The 24,579-nt window shown below is 39.0% G+C and overlaps 1 protein-coding gene across 2 annotated transcripts in view; it reads right to left on the reverse strand.

Annotated features, from left to right (window-relative positions):
* Positions 1-24,579, reverse strand: part of PLD1 (phospholipase D1, phosphatidylcholine-specific) — a 168,775-nt gene that overhangs the window by 37,162 nt on the left and 107,034 nt on the right. The window lies entirely within an intron of this gene.

Genomic DNA, 24,579 nt, shown 5'->3' on the forward strand with positions numbered 1-24,579 from the left:
TTACAGCCTCGGAAACCCTGTACAGGGTCGCTATAGGTCGGAACTGACTCGACAGCACTTAACAACAACAACAATATAATGATTATCCTGTGGAATATAATGATGATCCTATGATCCTAAGGAACTCTGGTATCGTAGTGATTATGAGTCAGGCTGCAAACCTCAAGGTCAGCAGTTTGAAGCTACCAGTGGTTCCAGGGTAGAAAGATGAGACTTTCTGCTCCTGTAAAGATGTATAGTCTCAGAAACCCACACAGGACCGCTTTGAGTAGGAACTGCCAGCAGCACCACCATTTATATAAAGTATCTAGAATAGGTAAGCCGATGGAGACCTAAGTTTATTAGTGGTTACTGGTGGGAGTGGGTATAGATAGGATGGGAGGATTTGTTATTACCTTGGAGGTACTGAGCTTCTGCTAAGAGTGATGGAAAAAATTAGACACAGTGGTGATGAACGTACAACACAATGGACATAATTAATGTCACTGAAAATGTTGAAATGGAAAATGGTTCGTTATATATACGAGGGGAGATTTAAAAAGTTCCTGGAAAAATAGAATTAAAAGAGGATGGAATTTTTCCATGAACTTTTTGAAGTCCCCCATATACTTAACCACAGTAAAGAGAAAAGAAAAAAGATGTCACCTCTGTTTGTTGTTTTAAGTGCCGTCAAATTGATTCCGACCCATAGCAACCCTGTATAGGGTTTCCAAGGAGCAGCTGGTGAGCTTGAACCACCGACGTTGCAGTTTAAACGACTTTGCAGTCTGGCGCATTAGCCCACAGCACCAAACCAGGATTCCTGTCATCTATGTTTAGAAACTGGTATTTTAGCTGCAAAATGTTACACTGGGCTTTTTAAGAATTCGGAGTGAATGATGTGTATTTTTAAATCCCAGGCACATATAAGGGAGCTTCAAAAAGTTTGTGAAAAAATAGAAAAATAATGGAATTTTTCCATGAAGTTTTTGAAGCCTCTTTGGATGACACAGTATTCCTTGGCCCACTGTCCCAGACGATTAATGAAATCATTTAAGGAAAAGGAATCCCACTCCATAATGATATGAAATGCCGTGGAGTTGATTCTAACTCATAGCGACCCTATATAGGATTCCTTAGGCTCTAAATCTTCAAGGGAGCAGAAAGTCTCATCTTTCTCTTTTGGGACAACTGGTAGGCTTGAACTGCATTTGCAATCTAGTGCTTATCATATATAGCCACCATGCTCAACGCAGAAAATGTGACTTCCTATTTTGACTTCCATCCAAAAAGCTAGAAATTTGGAGAATTATGCTCAAACAAGCACAACCTATTTGGACGCAGAAGCTGTTAAAATTCCTGTCTCCATTTATAAGACACACAGCAAGAAGAAACAGCATGGATATGAACTATGGCATCCATTGTGGTCCATGAATCTCACTATAGGGTTATATTTACACAAAGTATTTTATTGGTGATAGTATTAATTTCAAATCAGATCCTACTCAATCTTTTAATAATAGTTTTTTTAAAAGCTTTTTTTTTGTGTGAATTGGGTGAAAGTTACAGAACAAATCAGTTTCCCATTCAACAATTCACCCTCATCCTGTTTTACGCCATTGATGGGAATCCACACATTGAGGCATCACTTATCCCCCTTCTCTCTGTGCCGTCTCCAGTCTTCCTCCTTTCCTAACCTGTTCTGCTTCATGAACTTAGTCCCTGGGCAAATTCTGCCCCTTTGATCTTAAATGGTTGGTTATTTCAAACAGTGCATACCTCCCTAGTGTTGTTGTTCATCTTATACACCTGTCCACCACTTGAATGAAAATTGAGCCACGAGGGTGAATTCAGTTTCGGGCCTAAAAGGTCATAAAGGGCCACAGTCTCAGGAGTTACACCCATCTCTGACAAGTAAGTCTGGTCTTCTTTATAATTTTGAGTTTTGTTCCACATTTTTCTGCCACTCTATTCAGGACCTTCTAATGTGACCCCATTCAGAGTAGTTAGTAGTGGTAGCCAGGTGCCATCGAGGTCTTCTGGTCTCAGGGTCGTGGAGACTGAGGTTTGTGTGGTCCAACAGTCCACTGGACTAATTGCCTCCATACACATTTGATTTTCTTGACACTTTTTTGTTCCAAACAGGGAGAGACCAATAGTTACACCTTACATGGTCACTCACAAGCTTTAAGACCCTAGTGGCTACTCACAAAGTAGGATGCAGCACATTGTCTCTGTGGTCTATGTTGTATTAATTGAATGAGTTGTTGTTGTCAAATGCCTCTGAGTCATTTCTGACTCACAGTGACCCTGTACAGGTTTCCAAGAAGTGGCTGGTGGGTTTGAACCTTGGGATTAGCAGTCAGTGCTTATCCTACAGTCCACACCAGGATTTCATGGTTTTCCCCAAAACTATGGTTCTCAGCCCCTAGGCCCAGCAACTCATATCCTCAAGGTGTTTGATTATGACTAAGAAGTTTTTATAACCGTGTCCCCTGAATGCTCAACTATATATTTGCAGAATTGGTAAATACGTATGAGTATGTTTCAAAAAGTTCATGGGAATATGGACTAAAAAGATAATAGGATTTTTTCATGAACATTTCAAAACTTCTTTGTATATAGAAATATTCCCTGTAAAGTTACATTTATATATACTTGAGATATATTCCCATTCTCCTTCGCAGGCCTGTTTAGCCTGCATGTCTTTCCATGCATCAATCTGCAGAGTATTGTGTGTGTAGGGTTGTGTATGTAGTAGCATTTACCTCTGTTGCCTTTAACTTTTGCACTCCTCCTCATAATACTTTCTAAAGCAGATGTTCTTCTACCCTTTAAATGTTTCTTTCATGGGAATATTATTTTTACTCCTTGAAGGGTCAGATTTTATTTCTGACATTTTTGACTATCAATGTACTTATGAGGGCCTGTGAAAAGTGAGTCTCAGGGCCAAAGTGATGATCAGTGAATGGAGTTCGGAGGTCCGTGAGCTTTACTGCAGTGCTAAGAATCAAAGATTTTTAAATATGTCGGTGTAATGGCATGGATTAATCACTAGATGGCAAACATAGTTTGAGTTGGGGAAAAATTAAAATAAAAACCAAAAAACCAAAAAGCCATGTAAGCTGAATATTAAAGTTCTTTGCCTAGCGAAGGTAAGACCTAAATGGTAATCAGGACAGTGGAAAAGAAGAGCAGAAAGAATGCTTAAAATATTCCCCCTTGCCAGAATCAAAAACTTCAAACAAATTAAACTGGGCACTTAATTGACACTATCTTGCCTTTACTGTCTTTCCAGAATCATCTTCCACTTGGATATGCTATCTCTACACTCCAGTAACAGGAGACTATTTGCTTTGCTCACAGTTGTGCTTTTTTCCTAATGAAGCTAAGTTCCTTTTCCTCTTAGCCTGGAATGTCTTTCTCCACCTACCAAAATCCTGCTTATTCTTTAGGGTTAGTCTAACAGCTGCTACCTCTAGCAACTCATTTTATAGGCAGAATCAACTTACTTCTGCCTCTGGGCTCTCCCACTCAAGGCTGGGTTGTTTGCTCAGCACCTTTACTGTTTTACCTAACCGTTCTTTACATCTTTACATATCTGCTGTCCTGGTTTGTGATAAGCTCTTCTGTGGCTCAGGATGCCTGTTCACAAAGCTTTCTATTTTGGGCAGTGCCTCACAGAGGGCTCTTGCACACTATGTACTCAGTACTGGTTAACATGAAATAAAGTGAGGTGCTTTTGGAGGATGATGTCAGGTTAGAAGAATGCTTGTTTGGGGGGGGGGGCGGATCCTCTAATAGGGGAAAGATTAAGCTTCACGGGACATTAAACAATTAATTTACATGCTTGTTTTTGTTAAGTGCTGGTGAGTCAGTTCAGACTCATAGTGACTCTGAATGTGATTTCTAAGAAGTGGCTGTTGGGTCTGAACTACCAACCTTGTGGTTAGCAGTCCTGAGCTTATCCTAGAGTGCCAAAGTAGGACTCCCAAATTATATGCTTAATAGGTATAAAATATGTTCACGGTATAAAATTTAACAGGTAGAAGATTATATGGTGAGAAATCATCTCTTTCATGTGCTTGCCTTTGTTCCCTTCCCTGAGGACAACTCCTGTTACTAGTTTCTGTCATGTTCTTTTAGAAAAAGAGTTTATGACTTTATTAGCATTCTTTCCTTCTACACAAATGTTCTTCAGTTGCTGTGGTGTTGACGCTAACTCTTGGTCACCCTGTTTGTGTCAGAGTAGAACTGTGCTCCAGAGGGTTTCAATGACTGATTGATTGTTCAGAAGCAGATCACAAGGCCTTTCCTCCAAAGTGACTAAATGGAATCTAACATTAACTGTATGCAGCATCCATGGATTCCACACTGTTCTGAATACTTTGCTTACCACTTAACACAGTATGCTGGAAATTGTGGGGAGTTGCTTATTAAAAACAAAACAAAAACAGCTACAGAGTTGTCTACCATTGTTGTTGTTGTTAAGTGCCACGAGGTCAATTCTGACCCATAACGACCCTGTATAGGGTTTCTGAGGAGTGGCTAGTAAGCTTGAATGACCAACCTTGCAATTCATATGACTTTGCAGTCCAGTGCATTAACCCACAGTGCCAATATTTAAACCTATTCTCTATTGATAGGTGTTTTGTTATATCAAAATAGCTATTTTGTTGTTTATGCTTACTCACATGTCATTTTTTCACATTTGGTGGGGGAAAAATCTTAGAAGTGAGATTGCTGGGTTTGAACATCAAATGTTGCTCCATTTTCTCCTGTGCTTCTTAAAAGCAAATGTGACTTTAAGATGGAGAGCTTGTATGTAGAATATAAGAGATATTCTCTCAGGAACTTTTATCTTTAGATAAAACATTCTTTTGCATGTTTGTTTTTTAAGAATCTGAATACTTAGATTTCCTTGTTTGGGGAACTAACTTGTCTCCTACCAAGGCCTTTGCTCTTTGACAGTGAAGTTCTTACAACTGTTGGTTCATGAAAATTTTAAAGGGTGTTTGGCAAATTAGCAAAAATGACTTATATTTTCATTGCTGAAAAAAGGACTCTGGAATTTTAAACCATACAATTGTGGCTAAATTTCAGCCAAAAAAGCAAAATTGTATGTAACTGTATGCCCAACTGACTTTGTTTTCATCTAATCCACAGTGAGTTCTGGTGTGGCACTGTACAGTAAGTACTGATCTGCTAATTGTGCTGACTGATAATGTGACAGTTTAAGCCCATCAGCCACCCTTGAAAATCCTATATAGGGTTTCTATGAGTCAGAACCTATTAACAACAACAAATCCAATTCACAGAAGACAATAGTTCCCAGCTGCACACGGTTCTCCTTCTGAAACACTGCACATCCTTACATCATTGAGTGGTATAAATGTCAGTAATCAGCTCAAGGCAATAACTTGAGCCTGTAGGTACAGAATTATTTATGATCTTAAAAGTAAGATAGGAGCAATCCAGCACTAAGCCATGGATAATTACCTATTATGTAGGCAGTCTTAAATTAGTTTAGAATAACTTTACAAAATTACATTCACAAGCATCTGGTGAAATAAGCTTTTATTTCAAAATTCACTAACTCTCATGGCAGAGCTATATATAATAGCTAGGATTTGGAAATAAATGTTCAGTAATAAGGGGATGGTTAGCTAAATTATGATGAAGTCACTCAAAGCAATGAATATCTTATCATCACTGCAAAGGACCTTCTGATGATTCCGTAGCAAAATATACCTGATACAATATTAAAATGTTCACAATGCAAAGTTATACCTATAAAATAGTTTTAAAAGTTGCAGGGGCAGGGCCACAGCCAGGCTGGTACAGTGAGACAATGCCAAAAAAAAAAAAAAAAAAAAAAGTGGAGCTTCTGGAAAAAGAGGTGTGACAGACTATATATTTTCTATCCTCCTCTCCCCTATCATACCTTCACTGCCCAGCCTGGACACTTTCAGTCAGCATACCCACAAAAGGGTCCAGCATTGTGCCCGCAGTTTTCCCATGGCACAGTGAGGAGGTCCCTGGGAGGAGCCCCCTTGGTCCCACAGACTGATCATTTGGCACCTTCTTATGATGTCTGACTCTGGTACCCAGCCCTAAAGTTGACTTGGGTGAGACCCTTTAGTAACTGACTTACCTAGCAAGAAAAAAACAGGCCTGGCCATATAGCCAAAACATATGTGCATGTTGTAAACCCTTAATATGAAAGTCAAGAGCCAACACCAACTGTTATATATAAGGGCACAGTTATTTTGAGAATTATGCTGTGCAGATGCAGATACCTAACTGACCTTCAGAGATAAAAATAGGGCACAATCTTTCTTCCATTTATTTCTCAATAACTATCTGTGCATCTCCATGATGGTGACTAGAGGAGGGGCCTGAGCGAGTGGACACCCCCACCCACCACTGGAGGTTTCTTCAGGGCATGTACACTGACCTGCACAGCAAAGACTACTGGACAGTTGGCTATGGTTTTATTCCTATTTTTGAGTGGTGGTTTTTGTCTCTGCTTTTATATTGTTTCTGGTTTTGGTCCTTTTGGTCTCACTTTTTCCTTGGGGTGGGAGCATTCTCCCCCTACCTTACCCAAGAAGAGACAGCAATCGTGCCCATATAGTAAAACTACAAGCACACCCCAAAATATCCCACCATCTGGACAGGAGCCAATGCCAGCTGCTAGGCATTATTACATCTGAAAAGGGAAACCTATATCCAGATCACATCCACCGGGAGATACTCAGTAAGCTTAACAACACAGCAACAACATTCATTTAATCATTAAAAACCCACCTAACTACTGAAAATGTCCAAGAAAACAACAACAAAATATCTCAGCAGATGTCCAAACACAAAAAGGAGTAACTGAGACAAATGAGGTGGGGGCAGACATGGATTCCCCATTAGAACAAGAGCAGGCTTTGGATCCACCTAAGAAGGAATTCAGAAGAATGATAAGGAGACAAATTCAAATGCTTCACAGAGAGGTCGAGGAAAATAAGGAAAAAGTCAGGAAAATGCTACTGGAGCAATGAAAGAAGATAGATATAGTATTGGAAGCAATTCAAAACTTGCAAAAAGAGGTCCAGATGATCAATAATAAAATATCAGAAATGGACAATACACTGAAAGTGTAAAGGAGCAGAACTGAAGAGATGGAAGCCAGAACCAGCAAACTGGAAGACAAATCTCTCAATACTGCTAAGACAGAAGAGCAAGCAGAAAAAAGGATTTTTAAATCAGAAGAGAGTCTAAGATTCACGCTGGATAACATGAAGAGGAATAACCTAGGAATTACTGGCATTCCAGAACAGGAAGAATCACAGAAGTCCACAGAGGAGATAGTTGAGCATCTGCTATAAGAAAACTTCCCTAACATCTTGAAGGATGAGAAGATAAACATTCAAGAAGCTGAATGATCCCCAGGAAGGACAGATTTCAAAAGAAAATCACCAAGACATGTAATAATCAAACTCTCCAAAATCAAAGACAAGGAGAGAATCCTAAAAGCAGCCAGGGAAAAGAGAAGTATTACCTACAAAGGCAAGCAAGTCAGATTAAGCTCTGACTATTCAGCAGAAACCATGCAGGCAAGAAGGCAATGGGGAGACATATATAAAATCCTAAAAGAAAAACCTGCTAACCAAGAATCATCTATCCAGCAAAACTGTGAATCAAATACAATGGTGCAAACAAAATAATCCAGAATAAACATAAGATAAGAGATCCAGCCAAACCAGTGCTTCAAAACATCCTAAAGAGAGTTCTTTGGAATGAAAATCAACAAGAACAGGCAACAACCAGAGACTGACAGATGTGGCAACACCACTGGGAGCTCAGTCAACAGATAGCAGAGTTAAGAACAGAACAAAATTACAACAATTCAGAGGACCTGTGAAGCTAATCAAAGATCAAAATATCAATAATGTCAAAAAAGGGGAAAACATATGGACAGAGATCCAGATGGTGAGGAGGTCAGGTAGAGTGCAGGATACAATTGTTGTTGTTGTTAGGTGCCTTAAATGTAGGGAATCGTTAATAGACTACAGGGAAACCCCAAAGAAAATTAATACTTCACAACTTACCATGAAATTGAAGATCCAAGCAGAACAAGGAAGCAAAAAATTAATATAATGACAGCAATTAATTCATACCTATTGATAATTACACTGAATGTCAATGGATTAAATGCACCAGTGAAGAGACAATGGCAGAATGGAAAAGAAAATTATGAAGACCATCAATGAAAAAATAGGGACAAATGTGAGGGCCCTTATACAGGGCATACACAGACTACCAAATATTTTGAAAATTACATAAACAAAAGTGGACATAATAGATGATTGGACATACTAAAAATTAAAAACTTATGTGCATCAAAAGACTTCACCAGAACACTAAAAAGGAAACCCCACAGAATGGGAAAAAATCTTTTGCAGTGACACATCAGAGAAGGGACTCATTTCTAAAATATATAGGAAACTATAACACTTCTACAAGAAAAAGACATATAACCCAATTAAAAAATAGGCCCAAGACATGAACAGACACTTCACCAAGGAGGAGATCCAGGCAGCCAACAAACATATGAAGAAATGTTCATGATCACTAGCCATTAGAGAGATGCAAATCAAAACAACAATGAGATATCACCTCACACCAGCTATAACAGCAAAGATCAAAAAAGTAGAGGACAATAAATGCTGGTGAGGATGTGGAGAGACTGTGACCCCCTACATTGCTGGTGGGATTGCAAAATGGTCCAACTACTCTGGAAAACAATATGGTACTTCCTCAGAAGGTTGGAAATAGAAATACCTTATGATGCAGCAATTCCTCTACTTGGCATTTATCCACAGAAATACAAGCCATAACATGAGTGGATATATGCATAATATTCATAGCAGCACTATTTATAATAGCAAAAAGATGGAGACAGCCTAAGTGTCCATTAATGGAAGAATAGATAAACAAACCTTGGTACGTACACATAATGGAATATTATGCTACCTTGAAGAATAACAGGGAAGTTGTAAGGCACCGCTTAACATGGATGAAACTTGAGGACATTATGCTGAGTGAAATTAGTCAGTCACAGAGGGAGAAATACTGCATAAAACCATTATTGTAAAAGATTAAAAAAAAAAAAACCCACACTAAAAGGGAGGAAAAACTTATTTGCTGGTTACCAGGGTGAGGGGAGGGGAGGGATGGGAAGGTGGGGCACAGGGTAGGGAATAGACACAGGATAGTTTGGGTGCTAGGATGGGGGTTGCAATACACTAGAAGGGGGAGGGGAATGGAAGAACAAGGCGGATGGATGAGCAGTTAGGCAGATTTGCATGGGCTAATTGGGACAGAGGTAAATAATGATGTAAGTACAACCTTGGAACAACAGGGCTCTTGGACAATTCAGAGGACCTGTGAAGCCAATCAAAGATCAAAATATCAATAATGTCAAAAAAGGGAAAAACATGGACATAGGGAATACACGAGCAGGCATGCGGTCTTGCTGCTGAGTATGTTAGTCACCGATAATGGGAAGTGGAGGAAAAACAGCAATGAAGTTGTGAGCTAAGGCTTACCACATTCAATAGAGTCTTGTCAACCTGGGTTGAGACATGGTTGGACAGCAGTATGGTGAGACCTGGGGACTCCTGGACCCAGGGATAGGGACATGGCCACAGAGGACGAGAGAAGACAGTGAAGGTTCTGACTGATATGAAGTAAGGGGAGATGCACAAGAACACCCATACTTGCAGATAGTACCCATTTGACCTGGCTTCAATGGCTGGATGACCAGAACTCGACTAGAGGAAGAAAGAAGAGGAAAAAAAGAGAGGAATTTGCTACAATTTGATGAACTTGACCTATGCTTGTGGATGTAAAAGCTCAAAAGAGGGAACAAATCTTTACAACAAGGATCACTCCTACCTCTTCAGTATGCAAGGTTGACAGGGATGGGCAACTTAGACATTGGCTACTCAAAATGGGGCAGAGGGGGGTTTACAAAGGCACGAAGTGACTGGCTTACAAGCTTTCAACAGGGAGCCTAGTTTCACAGAGTACAGTTGAATCTTCACTGAGTGGATGGGGCTGGTGAAAGGAGATAGGACTAATACTCTTGTGGTTCAACAGTGAATAATTGCTATCAGGACATCTACAAAAGGTTGACATTTTGTAACAAAAAGGCGGGGAGTGGCTGATCTTTCAGTCCAGGAGCAGAGGACCCTGGGACCATCAAGAGAGAAGAGCGGAGTGCGGGACCCTATCCAGAGAGGCAGCGACGCCAGAGATGGAGGCAGAGATGATGACTTGGAGAGATGGAGCAGCTGGGGACTCTGGATGGGAGAAGGTCTTTGTGTTGATGACCAGGGGGAAGGCTTGTGGGGTGTATTCTTTGGCTGTTTGATGATGCATGCAGGGAATTGTAATCATTGCAATGAAATGAAATAAGATAAGATGAATGTAAAGTGATTGTTCTTCCATGTAAACAATCACATAATTCACAATAAAAACTTTCAAAAAAGAAAAAAGAAAAAAACCTTGCAGACTGGTACTATAAAACATTAAATAATTTTTCTTCTTAAATATGTTCACTTCTACTCCACTGTCCCACAACTGGAGAAGAGAATGAGTAGGCATTGTCCCGGGTTAGAATCCTTGCAAAAGAACCAGGCACAATGATGGTGAATTCTTAGATTTATGGATCTTTATCCACGTACAGAGAGATTGTCTGAGTTGAGGGAAGAGAGGAGTGGAGAGAAATGGGTGAGACACCAGTGAAGGGAACCTGTTGTTCTCCCTCAGGTAGAATTTCAGGGAGAGAACAGGACTTGAGTGTGAGGACTTGAGAGGAGAGAGGACCTGAGTCCTATTTCCAGGCAAAACTTAAGGGAGATACCAATAGCCTACCAGCCCACAGGATGTAGCAGCAAAAAGCCAGATCTTACAGGATAAAGTTAAAGTCCTCATGTTGTTGATGTTACCTGCTGTTGATCTGGCTCCAATTCACAGAGACCCTCATAGAACAGAATGAAACATTGCCTGGCCCTGCATCATCTTCATGATCACTGGTTATTGGACAATGTTTCTTGTGATCCATATGGTTTTCACTGACTGATTTTTGGAAGTAGATCCCCAGGCCTTTCTTCCTACACTATCTTAGTCTGGAAGCTCTGCTGAAGCCTGTCCACCACTGGTGACCTTGCTGGTATTTGAGATACCAGTGGCATAGTTTCCAGCATCATAGCACCACACAAGCCACCCTACTATGACAAGCTGAGAGATGGGTGGAGAAAACCTCCGAGCTATATTTAGGCTTGAGGCAGATCAAGATTGAGAGCTGGAAGGAAGCCACCTGCCCAAAGATTGAGGACCCACTGTCAACAACTATCTCAAACACTGGGGACATGTTGGAGAGAGAGTAGTGAGGGAGCATTTTGTCTCCAGAGCAGAAATAATCTCAAACTCACTGAATTTGATCAAATTTACCAGGAAATGGCTAAACCCAAGTTCGTGATTCTTTGTATGTAGAAATGGAGCTTGAGATTGTAATTTGGGGGGTGTGGAACTGTAGGATAAGCACTGAACTTCTTGCTAACTGCAAGGTGCTCCTTGGAAATCTTATACAGGGTCACTATGAGTCAGAACTGACTCAATGGCACTTAATAACAAAATAACAATAGGAAAAGGAAAGGAAATCAAAACAGACACAAAATACAAATATAAACAAGAAAAAGCAAAATAAAATCAGAATGGTGAGAATGTGGGTTTTTTAAAAAATTAGTATTTGTAATTTCTGTTCTTGCTATAATGCTGCTCTGTACAATTAAAAACATTAATAATTCACCATACAGGTGTGCCCTAGTACTCACAGCTTTCAACTGCCCATTGTTTTTTCTTCTTCCCGGGAAAGCACCTTCCCTTCCATCATCTCTTGGTCCCACCTTGGCACTGAGGGACTTGTGTGTGAATTACAAGAAGCTGGATTCATTCAGATCAGACTCAAGATCTAAAATCAGAGAAGTTCAGCATGCTTCTCCAGTGATATAATACATTTTTTGGAGACTTTGAGATTTTTAGATCATATTTCATTACTGTAAACTTGTAGAGCTGGCATAAATCCTCTCGTTGTAGGCTTTGTAGCCGTGGATACTGTCACAAATAAGAATTTTGATTGGGATATTTGTAGAGAGAACTTTAGAATATGTGGTATGTGGTTTGATGGAATTGGATCTGTAGCTTTTTTGGTGGTTTTGGACTTAACTGTTTACTTTGCAGTTGGCTGGCAGGTCTTTTGAAATACAGTAAATGTTTCTGAACATCAGTTTCCTCATTTGTAAATGAAGGAGTTGGCTAAAATAATGTCTAGTCCATGAAAAATGTTGACCCCATTAACACAGATTTTATATATGTGTGACTTTACAAATTATGACACATGCTATGATACACATACATACATACTTTTTTCCATTGGAGATCTTTTGAAAACACAAACTTTAAATGTAAGAATGTGGCCAGTTAGCTCTAGTATGTCTGATTTAGCTTTTTTCCCTGGACTCAATTGCCTCTGACAGTCATGGCTAGACACTAGATTCTACAAAATCCTTTATTAAACTGTTTCCACTATACACCAGCCATTTCGGTCTCGCTCTTTTTAAAAGGCTCTCTCTCTCTCTTTACCAGGGCATGTGCTCACACTCAAAAGGATTGCTGGCCTCTGCCCTGTGCTAATCTTTCAATCACTCTATCCACTGACATACCACTTATATAATTCTGGGAATTGAGTAAAAGCAAATTAAGTGATGTGAATAAAAAGTTCACCTGCCATGATCTATTGACATCTGTGACTTATTTTCTCCAGGAATTATATAGGGTTTGGAGGTTATCCCACAAGGAAATATGTAAAACTAGCAGTTTATATTCTTTTTTGGTTAGAATGTGTTTTTATCCCTTTTTAATTATAACTGAACTTTAAATTTCTTTAAGATATAACTTCTGCAACATACCCAACCTGTCACTTCAATTTAGTATAGAAATTTGTTTTTAGGTGCTGTCAAGTTGGTTGTGATTCCTAGTGATGCTAGGAACCAAACACTTCCCAGGCCTGTGCCATCCTACAATTGTTACATCAAACCCATCGCTGCTGCCATTGTGCCAATCCATCTTGTTGAGGGTTGTCCTCTTTTTTGCTGACCCTCAACCTTACCAATCATGCTGCCCTTCTCCATGGACTGGTCCCTCCTGATAACATGCAACAAAGTATGAAAAATAAAGTTTTATCATCCTGATTTCTTAAGGAACATTCTGGTTGTATTTATTCCAAGACAGATTGTTTGTTCTGGCAGTCCATGATACTGTTAGTATTTTTCTCCAACACCATCATTAAAATGCATCAATTTTTCTATAGTTTTCCTTATTCTTTGTTCAACTTTCATATGCATATGAGGTGAATGAAAATGCCATGGCTGAAGGCCCACCTTAGTCCTCAAACTTATATCTTTGTCTTGCCCACTTTAAAGAAGTCATTTGCAGCTGATTTGCTTAATGCAATATGTCTTTTGATTTGGCAAGTAACAACATCTTTCATGAGCAGTGATTGTGGATCCAACCAAAATGAATTCTTGGACTTCAGTCTTTCTTCCATCTATCATGATGCTATTATTTATTGATCCAGTTGTGAGGATTTTTGTTTTCTTTACATTGAGTTGCAATCCATTCTGAGGGCTGTCGTCTTGGATCTTCATCAGTAAATATTTTAAATCCTCTTCACTTCCAACAATCAAATCTGTATCATCTGTATATCACAGAGAGTCTTTCTCTAATCCTAATGCCATGTTCTTCTTCACATAATCCAGCTTCTTGGATTATTTGCTTAGCATGCAGACTGCATACATAGGGTTAAAGGATATAACCCTGGTGAACATCTTTCCTGATTCTAAACCATTCAGTATCCCCGTATTCTGTTCTAACAACTGCCTCTTGGTCTATATATAGTTTCCTCATGAGCACAATAAATGGTTTTGGTATAACCATTCTTTGCAATGTTATCCACGGTTTGTCATGATCTACACCATCAAAAAGTGTCTACATAGTCAATAAAGCACAAGTAAATATATACATTTCTGGTATTCTCTGCTGTCAGTCAAAATCCATATGAGGTCAGCAATGATATCCCAATTTCCACATCATATTCTGAGTCTGGCTTGAGTTTTTGGCAGTTCCCTGTCAATGTATGGTTGCATCCATTTCTGAATTATCTTCAGCATTTACTTGCATGTGATATTAATGATACTGTTTGATGATTTCCACACTCGCGTTGGTCACCTCTCTTTGAAATGGGCAAAAATATGGATATCTTTCAATTCATTGGCCAGATAGATGTCTTCCAAATTTCTTGACATAGATGAGTGAGTGCCTCCAGTGCTGAATCAACTAGTTGAAAGATTCCAATTTGTACTCCATCAATTCTTGGAGTCTTGTTTTTCACTAATGCAGCTTGGATGTCTTCCTTCATTACCATTGGTTTCTGATCATACGCTACTTCTTGAAATGGTTCAACATGTACCATTACTTCTTAGTACAATGATTATGTATATTCCTTCTATTTCTTTGGATGCTTTCATCATCATTCAATATTTTGCCCATAGAATCTTTCAATATTGCCAAATCGAGGCTTGAATTTTTTCTTTAATTCTTTCAGTTTGAGAAATGCTGTCCATGCTCTTCCATTTTGGTTTTCTAACCCTAGGACTTTATACATTTTATTATAATACTTTGTCCTTTCAAGCTTTTCTTTGAAATTTTCTGTTCAGGTCTTTTACTTCCCCATTTCTTCCAGTTGCTTTAGCTTCTCTACACTCAAGAGCAAGTTTCAGAGGCTTTTCTGACATCCATTTTGGTCTTTTCTTTCTTTCCTGTCTTTTTAATGACATTTTACTTTCTTCCTGTATGACACTCTTGTTGTCATCCCATAGCTCTTCTGGGCTTTGTTCATTAGTGCTTAATGTATCAAATCTGTTCTTGGGATGGGCTCTAAATTCAGATGAGATATGCTCAAGGTCATATTTTGGCTCTTGTGCACTTGTTTTAACTTTCTTCAGCTGCAGCCTGAACTTGCATATGAACAATTGATGGTATGTTCCACGGTCTGCCCCTGGCCTTGGTTTAGCTGATGATAAGAAGCTTTTCCACCATTTCTCTCCACTGATGTAGTCAATTTGATTCCTGTGTATTGCATCTGGTAAAGTACATGTGTACAGGTGTCTTCTATGTTGTTTAAAAAGGGTATTGCAATGAATAAAGTTGTAGGTCTTAGAAAATTCTATCATGTGATCTCCAGCCTCATTTCTACCACCCAAGGCCATATTTTCCAACTACTGATCTATCCTCTTTGTTTCCAACCTTTGCATTCCAAACACCAGTAATTATCAAATACATCTTGCATGTTTGATCAGTTGACTAAAGAAGTTGGCAAAATTATTAATTTCATCATCACTGGCTTTGGAGGTTGGTGCATAAATTTGAATTATAGTGTTAACTGATATTCTGTGTAGTTGCTGTTAAGTGCTGTGGAGCTGGTTGAAACTCACAGTGACCCTGTATAGGGTTTCCAAGGAGCGGTGAATGGGTTTGCATGATTCACCTTGCAGTTAGCAGTCCAGTGATTATCATACAGTGCCACACCAGGACTCCGGCCTTCCTTGTAGGCATGTGGATATTATCCTATGTATCTTATACTTCAAGATAGATCTTGAAATGTTCTTTTCAACAGTGAATTCAACATTCTTCTTCTTGAATTTTTCACTCCTGGTATAGTAAGACATATAATTGTTGAACTGAAAATAACCAATACCAGGCATTTCAGCTCACTAATGCCTAAGATATCAATCTTTATGCATTTCATTTCATTTTTGACAACTCCCAATTTTCCTAGATTTATACTTCATATATTCCACGAGCAAAGGAAAATCTTGAAGATTTTGCTCCGCTCACATCATTACTGTCAATTCTACTTTGAGGAAGCAGCTATTCCCCAGTTGTATTTTGAGTGCCTTCCAACCTCAGGTAGTCATCTTCTGGCACTCTGTCGGACAATGTTCTGCTGTGATTCAAAATGTTTTCATCTTCCAACTCTATCTGACAATATTCCATAGCTACTCAGAAGGTTTTCTGTGACTAAACATTCCTAGCCTCTCCTGCTTCTTAGTCTTTCTTAGTCTGGAAGCTCTGCTGAAACCTGTCCACCATAGGTGGGCCAACTGGTATTTGAACTACTGGTGGTATAGCTTCCAGCATCACGGCAACATGCAAGCCACCACAGTACAGCACACTGAAATATGAGTGGTGGATAGAAATGATTGATAAGGTAATTATAAGATACAGATTTTTCTTTAAGCTTAAACAATCTGTATGTGTCAGACAATTACTTTAAAAAGCAAAATGTTCATCTTATTTTTTTTAATTAAAGAAAAATCTCTTTCATCGATTTCTAGGGTGCTTAACTTTAGAAAATTTGTTCTTTCCTTCAAACGAGGGAAACTTTGTGGCTTAGTGGTAAATCAAAATTTCAAATCCTATAAACAGTCTGAACCTAGTCCCACATATCAGTATCTGAATGACCTGAGCAGACTACTTCCTTAGCTGCCTTATCAGTAGAATTGGGATAGTTGTATATCTACTTCATAAGGTTAATATAATGACTGAATGTAAAATAATACCCAGCACATGGTGGTGGGTCAGGTGATGGAGTCGGTTCTGACTCCTGGCGACCCTGCATATGGTTTCTGAGGCTGTAAATCTTTACGGGAGCAGAAAGCCTCATCTTTCTCCCGTGGAGCAACTGGCAATTTTGAAGTGCTAGCCTGACTTGTAACCACTACACTGTCAGAACTCCTTACCCAGTACGTTGTTGTTGTTGTTAAGTGCTGTTGAGTCAGTTCCAATGCATAGAGACCTGTATAGGGTTTCTGAGGAGTGGTTGGTGAAGTTGAATCATCAACCTTACAGTTCAAACCAACTTTGCAGTCCAGCACATTAACCCACAGCATCACGCATTACATAGAAAGACCAAAAACCTTTTTACTAACGTTTATCAGTTTATGACTACTGTTTTCAAAGAGAAAGCTCGTGCAATTTCAAAGAGTTATGATGTAAATGGTAAATATCTAAAACAAAACAAAAAATGAAAAAACACTTCACATTATATTTCAGGTTACTTTTCATTTTACGTTTTGGGAGGGTATTATCAAATCAGAGTCATGGTGTAGTGTTGCAGGAGAAGCACTGGAGTGCTAACCATGAGGTCAGTGGTTCAAACCCACCCATGGCTCCTCAGAAACCCTATACAACATTGCTTTGAGTTGGAACTGACTCACTGACATTTAAACAACAGTAACAACAAGATCAAATCACAAACCTGGTATGGCACTGTAGTATAAGCTCTGGATTGCTAACCACAAAGTCGGATGTTCAAACCCATTAGCTGCTCCTCAGAAACCCTTTTCAGGGTTGCTATGAGTCAGAAATTACTTCATGGCACTAAAGCACAACAAGAACATCATCAAATCAATCTGAATTGATTGTAGGGAATCTGAAAATTGATTCCCAAGAGGAGTTGACTATAGATTATTAGTGGAATTTCTGCCTGGGCAGCTCTAGGAAGTTTTAATAATATATCAGTTTCTGTCACAGGATGAACAAGCACTAGTAGAGAGAAATGAAAACAAGTTTTTCTTATCCAGCAGTAGTCGTAGGATAATTTTAAATAATGCATATTAAAAATAATGTTTAATGAAAACATTTCTGTTTCAAACTAGATGTTAACTCTGAAACAGTAGGTTTTTGAATATTACATTTAGGCCTCAACTAAGCAAGAACATATATGTATATATATATATATATATACATATATATATACATATATATATACACACACACACAAACAGCCCTTGGATCTCAGGTGAAAACTTTTACAACAATGATTAGCTTGCAATGCCCCTTGCATAATGTCTGAGCACTAGCCCTAGATAGCCAACCTGTCCCTAGCCAGAGATAATTATCGCAAACTCTGGTGTGGCACTGTACGATAAGCACTGGACTGCTAACTGAAAGGTCACAGTCAAACTCACCAGCTCCTCCTTGGAAACCCTATATGGGGTTCACTATGAGTCAGAACTGACTTAACAGCACTTTAGCAACACCACCACCACCACCATCAACAACAAAATTTACATTGACTTACCATATTTCCCTGGTATGGCACTGTAAGATAAGCACTGAACTGGCAGTTCCAATTTACTAGCTACTCTCGGAAACACTATACAGGATCACTCTGAGTAGGAGTCGACTCAATGGCACACATATTTCCAATGAACCCTGGTGATACACTAGTTAAGCACTTTGTTACTAACCAAAAGGTTTGCAGTTTGAAAGCACTCCGTGGCTCTGAAGGAGAGACCCTGATGATCTTCGCTCATAAATATTACACCTTAGGTATACCCTTATGGGGCAGTTACACCCTATCACATGGGGTTGCTGTGAGTCAGACAGCACCTAATCATAACACCACCACCATATTTCTGGATAGAAGATTTCCTAGAAATGCCATCATTTCTTTAATGAATTAGTGCTTTATAGTTTTCAAATTGCTTTCACTTATATTCATATGAACTAGGGAGGGAAAATACTATTATTCTGGTTTATTTGTTTTAATTTACTGGGTGAAAAGCCAGAGAATCCATTTTTCAGTACAGCCAACTGATATATTTAAAATGTCACCCACATATAGATAATAGAACTGAGTAAATCCCAGGTTTCCAGACATCTGGTGTCCAGTTAATCCTAGGTTTCCCAGCGTAGTCTTTCCCATGCCATTGTTCATGGTCACTCTATAAATGTTGCTGTCCCAAAGTTATAGGAAGCATGAGGGGTTCAAGTAAGTTTCAAAATGTGTGTTTTTCTCAGTGGAGTTTAAGAGTATGTGTTATTTTTTATGCAGTTAATATTAAAACATGGATGCATTAAATCCATTGCCTACTTTCATTGCATATATCAACATTTTGGTGATAACAACACAATAGTATGTTCACTCTCTCATTGATTTTTTTTTTTTTCTTTTTAACTAGGGAAGCAAATTATGCATTTTAAGTTTCCATCAGCAAAGAGCTCAGATCATACCAAGAAATCACACACTCATATCATACAATGTTTTAAAATGTTTTCTGTCTGAATCAGCTGGTCCAATTAAATTTTTGGCTTATTTAGTCAATTTTAGGATGGATTAAGGTTTCTTCCCCCTGATCACCAGCATATTTGAATTGCCAAATACACATTTCAAGTGGATTTGGAGCTGGTTTCAACTCCAAAACAGTTTTCCTTATTAGTGCAGATTTTTTGCTTTATGTAGAGAATGTATAACTCTCAGTTCACCATGGGTTGATGCTCTAGGGCATGGACTAGGACATGGAGCCTTTGCAAAACCGTTTCTGTAAAGAATTATGACTGTTGAGAAGGAATTAGGGGTTAGTGGGGGGAATAGCGAAATCACTTAGGGGAATTGGTATGCGGCTGGATTCCAGTACTGGCAGGAAAATGAAGGCTTAGCCAGTTGAGGGAGCTGGCAATCCAAAGACTTGAATTTCTCCAGGGAGGAGGACCTGGAAGAGGGCCTGGGTTCCTTGGTCAGGTCTGGCCAAATGCTGGCTGTCATTTGCCTCCACTTGCTTTGTGCTGTATTCTATTCTTTTTCCAGCAGCCAAATTTAGACTTGTTGCTAGGCACATGACTTTGGAAGGGAAATTATGAGCCTTGGAGGAATAAAACTCAGAGAAATCTATGGAGGGAGAGAGAGTAGAAAACTTAGGAGGGTTATTGCCACACCATAAAAAAAAACATGGTGTCTTGTGAAGAAGGGATCCAGTGCAGTAAACCTGAAAGTTGAGCATTTTATCTCCACTTGTGATGGCACAATGGGTTAGACATTGGACTGCTAACTGGTTCAAACCCATCAGACATTCCATGGAAAAAAGATGAGACTGTCTGCTCCCATAAAGATTTAAAGTCTCAGAAACCCTAAGGAGCAATTCTACTCTGTCCTACAGGGTCCCCATGCATTAGAATCCATTCAGTGACAGTGGTTTACCTTTCCTAAGAGAACAAGCAAATAGATTTGAACCTATTAGATGAAAACACATGTTACAATAGCTGTTGACAGGAAATGTGTTCCTAGAATATGTGTAGGTTGCCAGTTTAAGCATGTGATGTACACACTATTGGACATGTGGACATAAGGAACAGTTTGAGCATGTGATGTTCATCCTATTTTGAAGTGTGACTGTCAAAAAAGTAAGACTATTTAGAGACCAGAGTTCATCTGAAACAGGGCCTTTGAATGTCCCATTTTCTAAATAGTAAGTTTGAAATTGTCAGTCTTTGATGAGTTGGGACTGACTAAATGGAACTTAACAACAACAAAAAAATGTGCTCTGGGAACCTCTAAACATGAGGCTCACAATCTGCAAGAGACGCTTCTTTGCCATTCTATTCACCAGAGATCCCTGTTCCTTTCAGGAGCAGCTTATAGGGATCAATCAGAAAACATCTTAAAGTTCCTTCTATCCCTAAAATGCTATGATTTTACGATTCTGGAAAAAGTCAAGATTTTTAAAAGACAAATTAATATGCTAATGAAAAAAAATACATTCAGGCTTCCCAACACTTAAACAAATCTACGGGCACTAATTAAACCATGTATGTATTCTGAAAACTGGATGGAGAGAAGCTGAGTTTCATCCTCCTCTATTCATTAGCTGATCACAGTTCTAAAATTCATGATTCACTGCTCAGACCAATGAGCTCATCTGTCAACTTAATGCATTTCTGTAACTTATTTAAATTTCATGGAAAAAAAAGTAGTTTTCTCTTTCATTAATGTGCTTTTAGATAAAACAGACACCTCTTTATCAATGAAATGCAAGAGCTTAAAAAACCACAATGACATTTTTCAAAAGGAGCTCTGGTAGTGTAGTGGTTACGAATCGGGCTGCAAACCGCAAGGTCAGAAGTTTGAAACTACCAGCTGTTCCGCGGGAGAAAGATGCGGCTTTTCTGCTCCCGTAAAGATTTACAGCCTTGGAAACCCTGTACAGGGTCGCTATGAGTTGGAACCGATTCCACGGCACATAACCAACCAACCAACCAACCAAGACATAAATTACCCTATAGAAATGAGGGGCTATTAAGGATGCAAGAAAACTCTGTATGTGAGGTGTGTGGGGTTTAACTGTAAACAAGCTGTGTTGAACTCATCTCAAAGCAGAGTGTATGGTGACTTTTTTAAAGAAGTATATGAGAAGGCAAAGGATAAAGTTATCTGTGAAAGCACAGGCCATTATGAATATATTTGTGGTCATACATGTTGTTCTAGGTGTGTACTAAGAAATCTTGACTGTGCCTGGAATCACCTGTGGAACATTACATCGTACAGATGCCTGGGTCCCCTCCAAGGAGGTTCAGATTCTGTAAATCTGGAGTAGAGTTCAGCTATCTGTATTTTTGTAAAGGTCCATGGTCGTTTTGATGTGTAGCATTATAGGATAAGCACTGGGCTGATAGCAAGACTGCCATTCTAGGGCGGAAAGATAAGGCTGTATGCTCTTGTAAAGATTTACAGTCTCACTAACCCTATATAGAGTCACTATGAGTAAGAATTGGTTTGATGGTAGTGGTGGATCAACATTTGTATATGATTCCTAGTTTACACTTTATCGAATTTTCACAACTCCTATCAAAAGTAAGTCATGCAGTTGTTATTATTGCTGTTGTTGTTGGTAGCCCTATTTTTGGTCTTAAGGACTGAGATTCAAGAGATGATAATAGGACTTAGCCATGGGACCTATAGCGCTACTAGGACTTCTGTGTTGACAGTTACTGTTATAAATTATTCTTAAGTCTATTTGAAAGCATCACATGACACTGAAAGTCAAAGAATGTGTATGTGCTTAACATCCTCCACCATATGTGTTTAATGAAATTAAAACAATGAAAATTAATGGTTTTGCTTTTACACATAGCTGACATTAGTCATAAGAAGAAATAGGCCTAGACGTCAAGACTGTTCAGTGAGGAAACAACAGTCTCCTCAACAAATGGTGTTGAGACAACTGGAACTTTGACCCTTAACTTCACACCAAATAAATGGGGACTTTAAAAAGTCCATGGGAAAATTCCATTATCTTTAATTCCATTTTTCCACAAACTTTTTGACACCCCCTTCATATAAAAATGAACACAAGATGGATCAAAAACCTAAATGTAACAGCTAAAACTGTAAGAGTCTATAAGACTCTTAAAGAAATCATAAGCATAAATCTTCAAGACCTTGGGTTTGGCAATGGTTTCTTAGGTTGGACAAAAGAAGTATAAGAAAAAATAGATAGGTAGCATAGTGGTTATGAATCGGGCTGCGAACCTTACGGTCAGCGGTTTGAAACTATCAGCCGCTCCGCGGGAGAAAGATGAGGCTTTCTACTCCCGTAAAGATTTACACCCTCGGAAACCCTGTACAGGGTCGCTATGGGTCGGAACCTACTCAACGGCACTTAACAACAACAACAATACTTTATCTGAATTAAAAACTTCTGTCCTTCAAAGGACACAACAAATAAAGCAAAATGACAATCCAATGAATGAGCAAATATTCACAAATAACATGTCTGATATGGGGTTTGTATAGAAAATACACAAATAAAGAACTTTTACAACTCAAAAATAAAAACATAAATAGCCCAATCTCCAAATGGGCAAATGACCTAAATAGACAATTCTCCAGAGGTGATACTGTCATATGAGAAGATACTCAATAGTATTAGTCATTAGGGAAATGCAAATTAAAACAATAATGAGATGCCATTTTATACTCACTAGATTTCTAGAATCAAAAAGGTAGATAGTTGCATGTGTTGGCAAGAACCTGGAGACATTGGAACATTCACAGAATGCTTGTGGGGATGAAAAATAGTATAACCGCTTTGGAAAACAGCCTGGCAAGTGTTCAAAATGTCAAACAGAGAGTTACCATTAAGACCCAGCAATTCTAACCCTAGAACAATGAAAGCATGTATCCACATAAAAACTTGTTCATTCTGTTCACAACAGATTACAGATTGTTGCAGACCGTCCAGACCCGGTCAGGAGTTCCAGGCCCTGTGGGCCCGAGTGTTGCAGACCGTACAGGCCGCTGGCTCTGAGGAACAAACTCTAGCCACTTAGCAGACATAGCAAACTGTTTTTCATCTTAGTATTCAGTTAAGTTTATTATTAATTGCATACATGAAGCCCTGATATCCACAGATAAATGTAATATTTTCCTAAAAGCCGAGACTGTAAAATTCCAAAAAGGCAAAGTTCTTCCCTCAAAGAATTCAGTCAAAGTAAATTGGGTGGCTCCCCGGTCTTTGTTCTAAGGTCAAAAGGACACCCTCCCTAAAGTGTTTCCAGGTGCAGCCCTATTCACCCAGGCATCTCTTTTCCTGAAGAACCTGGGCTGGGCAGCCAACACAATGGGACTCCTCCCAATCCTCCTTTTCCTTCCCCCATTTGAGGCTAGGTGCTAAAAGGTATGTTAATTAAGCTTGAGAAACCAAGTAGCAGTCGGTCTTGAGATTCGAACTTGCGAAGTACGATGTAAAGTTGCCTGAATGTCTGGAAAATTATGAATGTTAGCTGTACCCTGCCTTAGTCCCACCAGCTTTGCGTATAGTTCCTCCCCTAAATAAAACGGAGGTGCAGGCTGAACCAGGTGTGCATTACAGCTTGGAGAGCGTGCTATATGGCTGACTAGGCATGCATTGCTGACCAGCTAGTAAGGGGTGCGTACTGCCCACATAGCTAAGATGTTTACTATGCGGGATCTTACCACCCTTATAGCTCAGATGTTTATAACGCCTGATCTGCCGGACGCCAGTAATGCATCCGCTCTGGTTTCGGGGTGTCTCTTTGTTTCTCTCATTGTGTCCTTGTGTGTCTTTCTATATGTCTACCGCTGCATGATATCCCCACCTCGTGAACCAAATACCTATGTCGAGGCAGGTCCGCGACAACAGATAACAGCCAAAAGTGGAAATAACTATAATTTCCATCAACTGATGAATATCTAAACAAAAACAATGTCATTGTATTTGACAATAAAAAGTAATGACATGATTTGACAATAAAAAGTAATTACAACATGATTGACCTTGTAAACTTTATACTAAGTAAAAGAAGTCATTTGCAAATACCACCTATTACATGATACCGTTGATATGAAATACACAAATTGACGGAGACAAAGAGTAAATTATTAGTTGACTAGGGTTCAACAAAAGGGTTGTATGGGGCTGCAAGGAAATAGGGGATGACTATTAATGTTATAAGGTTTCTTTCAGGGTAATTAAAATGTTATAAAATTGATTAGGTGATGGTTATATAACCCTGTGGATATAATAAAAAAGCATTGAGTTTTATACTCTATATGGGTGAGCTGTATGGTGTATGAGTTATATCTCAATAATGTTGTTATGAAAAGAAAAGAGTCCCATG

The sequence above is a fragment of the Chrysochloris asiatica genome, unplaced genomic scaffold (genome assembly GCF_000296735.1).
Source record: "Chrysochloris asiatica unplaced genomic scaffold, ChrAsi1.0 scaffold00043, whole genome shotgun sequence".
In the NCBI taxonomy this organism is placed as follows: Eukaryota; Metazoa; Chordata; class Mammalia; order Afrosoricida; family Chrysochloridae; genus Chrysochloris; species Chrysochloris asiatica.